A 10,784-nucleotide genomic window follows, 5' to 3' on the forward strand; every position below is an offset into this window, starting at 1 on the left:
TCCAGGGGCCTGTGGCCCTGACTGGCCGGACACCTCCAAAAATCCAAACAATCGAAGATGTGTCGCAGACCCAAGCTGCCCCCACCTCAAACCTGTGCTGCCCTGACAGTCCCAAGGGAACCCTACAAACTGACATCAGGAACCTGGGCTGGCCACTTTTCTTTCCCAGGGAAAAGGACCGGTCTGTGTCTCCAGGGGCCTGTGACCCTGAGTGGCCGGACACCTGCAAAAATCCAAACGATCGAAGATGTGTCGCAGACCCAAGCTGCCCCCAGCTCAAACCTGTGCTGCCCTGACAGTCCCAAGGGAACCGTACAAACTGACATCAGGAACCTGGGCTGGCCACTTTTCTTTGCCAAGGAAAAAGGACCGGTCTGTGTCTCCAGGGGCCCGTGGCCCTGAAGTGGCCGGACACCTACAAAAATCCAAACGATCGAAGATGTGTCGCAGACCCAAGCTGCACCCACCTCAAACTTGTGCTGCCCTGACAGTCCCAAGGGAACCCTACAAACTGACATCAGGAACCTGGGCTGGCCACTTTTCTTTGCCAAGGAAATAGGCTGATCTTTGCCTCCAGGGGCCTGTGGCCCTGAAGTGGCCGGACACCTCCAAAAATCCAAACGATCGAAGATGTGTCGCAGACACAAACTGCCCCCAGCTCAAACCTGTGCTGCCCTGACAGTCCCAAGGGAATCCTACAAACTGACATCAGGAACCTGGGCTGGCCACTTTTCTTTCCCAAGGAAAAAGGACCCGTCTGTCTCTCCAGGGGCCTGTGGCCCTGAGTGGCCGGACACCTCCAAAAATCCAAACGATCGAAGATGTGTCGCAGACCCAAGCTGCCCCCAGCTCAAACCTGTGCTGCCCTGACAGTCCCAAGGGAACCCTACAAACTGACATCAGGAACCTGGGCTGGCCACTTTTCTTTCCCAAGGAAAAAGGCTGATCTTTGTCTCCAGGGGCCTGTGGCCCTGAGTGGCCGGACACCTCCAAAAATCCAAACGATCGAAGATGTGTCGCAGACACAAACTGCCCCCACCTCAAACCTGTGCTGCCCTGACAGTCCCAAGGGAACCCTACAAACTGACATCAGGAACCTGGGCTGGCCACTTTTCTTTCCCAAGGAAAAAGGCTGATTTTTGCCTCCAGGGTCCTGTGGCCCTGAGTGGCCGGACACCACCAAAAATCCAAATGATCGAAGATGTGTCGCAGACCCAAGCTGCCCCCACCTCAAACTTGTGCTGCCCTGACAGTCCCAAGGGAACCCTACAAACTGACATCAGGAACCTGGGCTGGCCACTTTTCTTTCCCAAGGAAAAAGGCTGATATTTGCCTCCAGGGGCCTGTGGCCCTGAGTGGCCGGACACCTCCAAAAATCCAAACGATCGAAGATGTGTCGCAGACCCAAGCTGCCCCCACCTCAAACCTGTGCTGCCCTGACAGTCCCAAGGGAACCCTACAAACTGACATCAGGAACCTGGGCTGGCCACTTTTCTTTCCCAGGGAAAAGGACCAGTCTTTGTCTCCAGGGGCCTGTGGCCCTGAAGTGGCCGGACACCTCCAAAAATCCAAACGATCGAAGATGTGTCGCAGACCCAAGCTGCCCCCACCTCAAACCTGTGCTGCCCTGACAGTCCCAAGGGAACCCTACAAACTGACATCAGGAACCTGGGCTGGCCACTTTTCTTTCCCAAAGCAAATAGCTGATCTTTGCCTCCAGGGACCTGTGGCCCTGACTGGCCGGACACCTCCAAAAATCCAAACGATCGAAGATGTGTCGCAGACCCAAGCTGCCCCCACCTCAAACCTGTGCTGCCCTGACAGTCCCAAGGGAACCCTACAAACTGACATCAGGAACCTGGGCTGGCCACTTTTCTTTCCCAAGGAAAAAGGCTGATATTTGCCTCCAGGGGCCTGTGGCCCTGAGTGGCCGGACACCTCCAAAAATCCAAACGATCGAAGATGTGTCGCAGACCCAAGCTGCCCCCACCTCAAACCTGTGCTGCCCTGACAGTCCCAAGGGAACCCTACAAACTGACATCAGGAACCTGGGCTGGCCACTTTTCTTTCCCAAGGAAAAAGGCTGATCTTTGCCTTCAGAGGCCTGTGGCCCTGAAGGGGCCGGACACCTCCAAAAATCCAAACGATCGAAGATGTATCGCAGACCCAAGCTGCCCCCACCTCAAACCTGTGCTGCCCTGACAGTCCCAAGGGAACCCTACAAACTGACATCAGGAACCTGGGCTGGCCAGTTTTCTTTCCCAGGGAAAAGGACCAGTCTTTGTCTCCAGGTGCCTGTAGCCCTGAAGTGGCCGGACACCTCCAAAAATCCAAACGATCGAAGATGTGTCGCAGACCCAAGCTGCCCCCACCTCAAACCTGTGCTGCCCTGACAGTCCCAAGGGAACCCTACAAACTGACATCAGGAACCTGGGCTGGCCACTTTTCTTTCCCAAGGAAAAAGGCTGATCTTTGCCTTCAGAGGCCTGTGGCCCTGAAGGGGCCGGACACCTCCAAAAATCCAAACGATCGAAGATGTATCGCAGACCCAAGCTGCCCCCACCTCAAACCTGTGCTGCCCTGACAGTCCCAAGGGAACCCTACAAACTGACATCAGGAACCTGGGCTGGCCACTTTTCTTTCCCAGGGAAAAGGACCAGTCTTTGTCTCCAGGTGCCTGTAGCCCTGAAGTGGCCGGACACCTCCAAAAATCCAAACGATCGAAGATGTGTCGCAGACCCAAGCTGCCCCCACCTCAAACCTGTGCTGCCCTGACAGTCCCAAAGGAACCCTACAAACTGACATCAGGAACCTGGGCTGGCCACTTTTCTTTCCCAGGGAAAAAGGCTGATCTTTGCCTCCAGGGGCCTGTGGCCCTGAAGTGGCCGGACACCTCCAAAAATCCAAACGATCGAAGATGTGTCGCAGACCCAAGCTGCCCCCACCTCAAACCTGTGCTGCCCTGACAGTCCCAAAGGAACCCTACAAACTGACATCAGGAACCTGGGCTGGTCACTTTTCTTTCCCAGGGAAAAAGGCTGATTTTTGCCTCCAGGGGCCTGTGGCCCTGAAGTGGCCGGACACCTCCAAAAATCCAAACGATCGAAGATGTGTCGCAGACCCAAGCTGCCCCCACCTCAAACCTGTGCTGCCCTGACAGTCCCAAGGGAACCCTACAAACTGACATCAGGAACCTGGGCTGGCCACTTTTCTTTCCCAAGGAAAAAGGCTGATATTTGCCTCCAGGGGCCTGTGGCCCTGAGTGGCCGGACACCTCCAAAAATCCAAACGATTGAAGATGTGTCGCAGACCCAAGCTGCCCCCACCTCAAACCTGTGCTGCCCTGACAGTCCCAAGGGAACCCTACAAACTGACATCAGGAACCTGGGCTGGCCACTTTTCTTTCCCAAGGAAAAAGGCTGATCTTTGCCTTCAGAGGCCTGTGGCCCTGAAGGGGCCGGACACCTCCAAAAATCCAAACGATCGAAGATGTATCGCAGACCCAAGCTGCCCCCACCTCAAACCTGTGCTGCCCTGACAGTCCCAAGGGAACCCTACAAACTGACATCAGGAACCTGGGCTGGCCACTTTTCTTTCCCAGGGAAAAGGACCAGTCTTTGTCTCCAGGGGCCTGTAGCCCTGAAGTGGCCGGACACCTCCAAAAATCCAAACGATCGAAGATGTGTCGCAGACCCAAGCTGCCCCCACCTCAAACCTGTGCTGCCCTGACAGTCCCAAAGGAACCCTACAAACTGACATCAGGAACCTGGGCTGGCCACTTTTCTTTCCCAGGGAAAAAGGCTGATCTTTGCCTCCAGGGGCCTGTGGCCCTGAAGTGGCCGGACACCTCCAAAAATCCAAACGATCGAGGATGTGTCGCAGACCCAAGCTGCCCCCACCTCAAACCTGTGCTGCCCTGACAGTCCCAAGGGAACCCTACAAACTGACATCAGGAACCTGGGCTGGCCACTTTTCTTTCCCAGGGAAAAAGGCTGATCTTTGCCTCCAGGGGCCTGTGGCCCTGAGTGGCCGGACACCTCCAAAGATCCAAACGATCGAAGATGTGTCGCAGACCCAAGCTGCCCCCACCTCAAACCTGTGCTGCCCTGACAGTCCCAAGGGAACCCTACAAACTGACATCAGGAACCTGGGCTGGCCACTTTTCTTTCTCAGGGATAAGGACTGGTCTGTGCCTCCAGGGGCCTGTGGCCCTGAAGTGGCCGGACACCTCCAAAAATCCAAACGATCGAAGATGTGTCGCAGACCCAAGCTGCCCCCACCTCAAACCTGTGCTGCCCTGACAGTCCCAAGGGAACCCTACAAACTGACATCAGGAACCTGGGCTGGCCACTTCTCTTTCCCAGGGAAAAAGGCTGATCTTTGCATCCAGGGGCCTGTGGCCCTGACTGGCCGGACACCTCCAAAAATCGAAACGATCGAAGATGTGTTGCAGACCCAAGCTGCCCCCACCTCAAACCTGTGCTGCCCTGACAGTCCCAAGGGAACCCTACAAACTGACATCAGGAACCTGGGCTGGCCATTTTTATTTCCTAAGGAAAAAGGACCGGTCTGTGTCTCCAGGGGCCTGTGGCATTGAGTGGCCCGACGCCTCCAAAAATCCAAACGATCGAAGATGTGTCGCAGACCCAAGCTGCCCCCACCTCAAACCTGTGCTGCCCTGACAGTCCCAAGGGAACCCTACAAACTGACATCAGGAACCTGGGCTGGCCACTTTTCTTTCCCAGGGAAAAGGACCGGTCTGTGTCTCCAGAGGCCTGTGGCCCTGAAGTGGCCGGACACCTCCAAAAATCCAAACGATCGAAGATGTGTCGCAGACCCAAGCTGCCCCCAGCTCAAACCTGTGCTGCCCTGACAGTCCCAAGGAAACCCTACAAACTGACATCAGGAACCTGGGCTGGTCACTTTTATATCCAAGGGAAAAGGACCGGTCTTTGTCTCCAGGGGCCTGTGGCCCTGAGTGGCCGGACACCTCCAAAAATCCAAACGATCGAGGATGTGTCGCAGACCCAAGCTGCCCCCACCTCAAACCTGTGCTGCCCTGACAGTCCCAAGGGAACCCTACAAACTGACATCAGGAACCTGGGCTGGCCACTTTTCTTTCCTAGGGAAAAGGACCAGCCTTTGTCTCCAGGGGCCTGTGGCCCTGAAGTGGCCGGACACCTCCAAAAATCCAAACGATCGAAGATGTGTCGCAGACCCAAGCTGCCCCCACCTCAAACCTGTGCTGCCCTGACAGTCCCAAGGGAACCCTACAAACTGACATCAGGAACCTGGGCTGGCCACTTTTCTTTCAAATGTAAAAAGGACCGGTCTGTGTCTCCAGGGGCCTGTGGCCCTGAAGTGGCCGGACACCTCCAAAAATCCAAACGATCGAAGATGTGTTGCAGACCCAAGCTGCCCCCACCTCAAACCTGTGCTGCCCTGACAGTCCCAAGGGAACCCTACAAACTGACATCAGGAACCTGGGCTGGCCACTTTTCTTTCCCAAGGAAAAAGGACCGGTCTGTGTCTCCAGGGGCCTGTGGCCCTGAAGTGGCCGGACACCTCCAAAAATCCAAACGATCGAAGATGTGTCGCAGACCCAAGCTGCCCCCACCTCAAACCTGTGCTGCCCTGACAGTCCCAAGGGAACCCTACAAACTGACATCAGGAACCTGGGCTGGCCACTTTTCTTTCCCAGGGAAAAGGACCGGTCTGTGTCTCCAGGGGCCTGTGGCCCTGAAGTGGCCGGACACCTCCAAAAATCCAAACGATCGAAGATGTGTCACAGACCCAAGCTGCCCCCACCTCAAACCTGTGCTGCCCTGACAGTCCCAAGGGAACCCTACAAACTGACATCAGGAACCTGGGCTGGCCACTTTTCTTTCCCAAGGAAAAAGGCTGATCTTTGCCTCCAGGGGCCTGTGGCCCTGACTGGCCAGACACCTCCAAAAATCCAAACGATCGAAGATGTGTCGCAGACCCAAGCTGCCCCCACCTCAAACCTGTGCTGCCCTGACAGTCCCAAGGGAACCCTACAAACTGACATCAGGAACCTGGGCTGGCCACTTTTCTTTCCCAAGGAAAAAGGCTGATCTTTGCCTCCAGGGTCCTGTGGCCCGGAGTGGCCGGACACCTTCAAAATTCCAAACGATCGAAGATGTGTCGCAGACCCAAGCTGCCCCCACCTCAAACCTGTGCTGCCCTGACAGTCCCAAGGGAACCCTACAAACTGACATCAGGAACCTGGGCTGGCCACTTTTCTTTCCCAAGGAAAAAGGCTGATCTTTGCCTTCAGAGGCCTGTGGCCCTGAAGGGGCCGGACACCTCCAAAAATCCAAACGATCGAAGATGTATCGCAGACCCAAGCTGCCCCCACCTCAAACCTGTGCTGCCCTGACAGTCCCAAGGGAACCCTACAAACTGACATCAGGAACCTGGGCTGGCCACTTTTCTTTCCCAGGGAAAAGGACCAGTCTTTGTCTCCAGGTGCCTGTAGCCCTGAAGTGGCCGGACACCTCCAAAAATCCAAACGATCGAAGATGTGTCGCAGACCCAAGCTGCCCCCACCTCAAACCTGTGCTGCCCTGACAGTCCCAAAGGAACCCTACAAACTGACATCAGGAACCTGGGCTGGCCACTTTTCTTTCCCAGGGAAAAAGGCTGATCTTTGCCTCCAGGGGCCTGTGGCCCTGAAGTGGCCGGACACCTCCAAAAATCCAAACGATCGAAGATGTGTCGCAGACCCAAGCTGCCCCCACCTCAAACCTGTGCTGCCCTGACAGTCCCAAAGGAACCCTACAAACTGACATCAGGAACCTGGGCTGGTCACTTTTCTTTCCCAGGGAAAAAGGCTGATTTTTGCCTCCAGGGGCCTGTGGCCCTGAAGTGGCCGGACACCTCCAAAAATCCAAACGATCGAAGATGTGTCGCAGACCCAAGCTGCCCCCACCTCAAACCTGTGCTGCCCTGACAGTCCCAAGGGAACCCTACAAACTGACATCAGGAACCTGGGCTGGCCACTTTTCTTTCCCAAGGAAAAAGGCTGATATTTGCCTCCAGGGGCCTGTGGCCCTGAGTGGCCGGACACCTCCAAAAATCCAAACGATTGAAGATGTGTCGCAGACCCAAGCTGCCCCCACCTCAAACCTGTGCTGCCCTGACAGTCCCAAGGGAACCCTACAAACTGACATCAGGAACCTGGGCTGGCCATTTTTATTTCCTAAGGAAAAAGGACCGGTCTGTGTCTCCAGGGGCCTGTGGCATTGAGTGGCCCGACGCCTCCAAAAATCCAAACGATCGAAGATGTGTCGCAGACCCAAGCTGCCCCCACCTCAAACCTGTGCTGCCCTGACAGTCCCAAGGGAACCCTACAAACTGACATCAGGAACCTGGGCTGGCCACTTTTCTTTCCCAGGGAAAAGGACCGGTCTGTGTCTCCAGAGGCCTGTGGCCCTGAAGTGGCCGGACACCTCCAAAAATCCAAACGATCGAAGATGTGTCGCAGACCCAAGCTGCCCCCACCTCAAACCTGTGCTGCCCTGACAGTCCCAAGGAAACCCTACAAACTGACATCAGGAACCTGGGCTGGTCACTTTTATTTCCAAGGGAAAAGGACCGGTCTTTGTCTCCAGGGGCCTGTGGCCCTGAGTGGCCGGACACCTCCAAAAATCCAAACGATCGAGGATGTGTCGCAGACCCAAGCTGCCCCCACCTCAAACCTGTGCTGCCCTGACAGTCCCAAGGGAACCCTACAAACTGACATCAGGAACCTGGGCTGGCCACTTTTCTTTCCTAGGGAAAAGGACCAGCCTTTGTCTCCAGGGGCCTGTGGCCCTGAAGTGGCCGGACACCTCCAAAAATCCAAACGATCGAAGATGTGTCGCAGACCCAAGCTGCCCCCACCTCAAACCTGTGCTGCCCTGACAGTCCCAAGGGAACCCTACAAACTGACATCAGGAACCTGGGCTGGCCACTTTTCTTTCCAAAGGAAAAAGGCTGATCTTTGCCTCCAGGGTCCTGTGGCCCTGAGTGGCCTGACACCTTCAAAATTCCAAACGATCGAAGATGTGTCGCAGACCCAAGCTGCCCCCAGCTCAAACCTGTGCTGCCCTGACAGTCCCAAGGGAACCCTACAAACTGACATCAGGAACCTGGGCTGGCCACTTTTCTTTCAAATGTAAAAAGGACCGGTCTGTGTCTCCAGGGGCCTGTGGCCCTGAAGTGGCCGGACACCTCCAAAAATCCAAACGATCGAAGATGTGTTGCAGACCCAAGCTGCCCCCACCTCAAACCTGTGCTGCCCTGACAGTCCCAAGGGAACCCTACAAACTGACATCAGGAACCTGGGCTGGCCACTTTTCTTTCCCAAGGAAAAAGGACCGGTCTGTGTCTCCAGGGGCCTGTGGCCCTGAAGTGGCCGGACACCTCCAAAAATCCAAACGATCGAAGATGTGTCGCAGACCCAAGCTGCCCCCACCTCAAACCTGTGCTGCCCTGACAGTCCCAAGGGAACCCTACAAACTGACATCAGGAACCTGGGCTGGCCACTTTTCTTTCCCAGGGAAAAGGACCGGTCTGTGTCTCCAGGGGCCTGTGGCCCTGAAGTGGCCGGACACCTCCAAAAATCCAAACGATCGAAGATGTGTCACAGACCCAAGCTGCCCCCACCTCAAACCTGTGCTGCCCTGACAGTCCCAAGGGAACCCTACAAACTGACATCAGGAACCTGGGCTGGCCACTTTTCTTTCCAAAGGAAAAAGGCTGATCTTTGCCTCCAGGGGCCTGTGGCCCTGACTGGCCGGACACCTCCAAAAATCCAAACGATCGAAGATGTGTCGCAGACCCAAGCTGCCCCCACCTCAAACCTGTGCTGCCCTGACAGTCCCAAGGGAACCCTACAAACTGACATCAGGAACCTGGGCTGGCCACTTTTCTTTCCCAAGGAAAAAGGCTGATCTTTGCCTCCAGGGTCCTGTGGCCCGGAGTGGCCGGACACCTTCAAAATTCCAAACGATCGAAGATGTGTCGCAGACCCAAGCTGCCCCCAGCTCAAACCTGTGCTGCCCTGACAGTCCCAAGGGAACCCTACAAACTGACATCAGGAACCTGGGCTGGCCACTTTTCTTTCAAAAGTAAAAAGGACCGGTCTGTGTCTCCAGGGGCCTATGGCCCTGAAGTGGCCGGACACCTCCAAAATTCCAAACGATCGAAGATGTGTCGCAGACCCAAGCTGCCCCCACCTCAAACCTGTGCTGCCCTGACAGTCCCAAGGGAACCCTACAAACTGACATCAGGAACCTGGGCTGGACACTTTTCTTTCACAGGGAAAAGGACCAGTCTTTCTCTCCAGGGGCCTGTGGCCCTGAAGTGGCCGGACACCTCCAAAAATCCAAACGATCGAAGATGTGTCGCAGACCCAAGCTGCCCCCACCTCAAACCTGTGCTGCCCTGACAGTCCCAAGGGAACCCTACAAACTGACATCAGGAACCTGGGCTGGCCACTTTTCTTTCCCAAGGAAAAAGGACCGGTCTGTGTCTCCAGGGGCCTGTGGCCCTGAAGTGGCCGGACACCTCCAAAAATCCAAACGATCGAAGATGTGTCGCAGACCCAAGCTGCCCCCACCTCAAACCTGTGCTGCCCTGACAGTCCCAAGGGAACCCTACAAACTGACATCAGGAACCTGGGCTGGCCACTTTTCTTTCCCAGGGAAAAGGACCAGTCTTTGTCTCCAGGGGCCTGTGGCCCTGAGTGGCCGGACACCTCCAAAAATCCAAACGATCGAAGATGTGTCGCAGACCCAAGCTGCCCCCACCTCAAACCTGTGCTGCCCTGACAGTCCCAAGGGAACCCTACAAACTGACATCAGGAACCTGGGCTGGCCACTTTTCTTTCCCAAGGAAAAAGGCTGATATTTGCCTCCAGGGGCCTGTGGCCCTGAGTGGCCGGACACCTCCAAAAATCCAAACGATTGAAGATGTGTCGCAGACCCAAGCTGCCCCCACCTCAAACCTGTGCTGCCCTGACAGTCCCAAGGGAACCCTACAAACTGACATCAGGAACCTGGGCTGGCCATTTTTATTTCCTAAGGAAAAAGGACCGGTCTGTGTCTCCAGGGGCCTGTGGCATTGAGTGGCCCGACGCCTCCAAAAATCCAAACGATCGAAGATGTGTCGCAGACCCAAGCTGCCCCCACCTCAAACCTGTGCTGCCCTGACAGTCCCAAGGGAACCCTACAAACTGACATCAGGAACCTGGGCTGGCCACTTTTCTTTCCCAGGGAAAAGGACCGGTCTGTGTCTCCAGAGGCCTGTGGCCCTGAAGTGGCCGGACACCTCCAAAAATCCAAACGATCGAAGATGTGTCGCAGACCCAAGCTGCCCCCACCTCAAACCTGTGCTGCCCTGACAGTCCCAAGGAAACCCTACAAACTGACATCAGGAACCTGGGCTGGTCACTTTTATTTCCAAGGGAAAAGGACCGGTCTTTGTCTCCAGGGGCCTGTGGCCCTGAGTGGCCGGACACCTCCAAAAATCCAAACGATCGAGGATGTGTCGCAGACCCAAGCTGCCCCCACCTCAAACCTGTGCTGCCCTGACAGTCCCAAGGGAACCCTACAAACTGACATCAGGAACCTGGGCTGGCCACTTTTCTTTCCTAGGGAAAAGGACCAGCCTTTGTCTCCAGGGGCCTGTGGCCCTGAAGTGGCCGGACACCTCCAAAAATCCAAACGATCGAAGATGTGTCGCAGACCCAAGCTGCCCCCACCTCAAACCTGTGCTGC

This window comes from Vidua macroura, unplaced genomic scaffold (assembly GCF_024509145.1).
Source record: "Vidua macroura isolate BioBank_ID:100142 unplaced genomic scaffold, ASM2450914v1 whyUn_scaffold_122, whole genome shotgun sequence".
NCBI classification, from domain to species: Eukaryota; Metazoa; Chordata; class Aves; order Passeriformes; family Viduidae; genus Vidua; species Vidua macroura.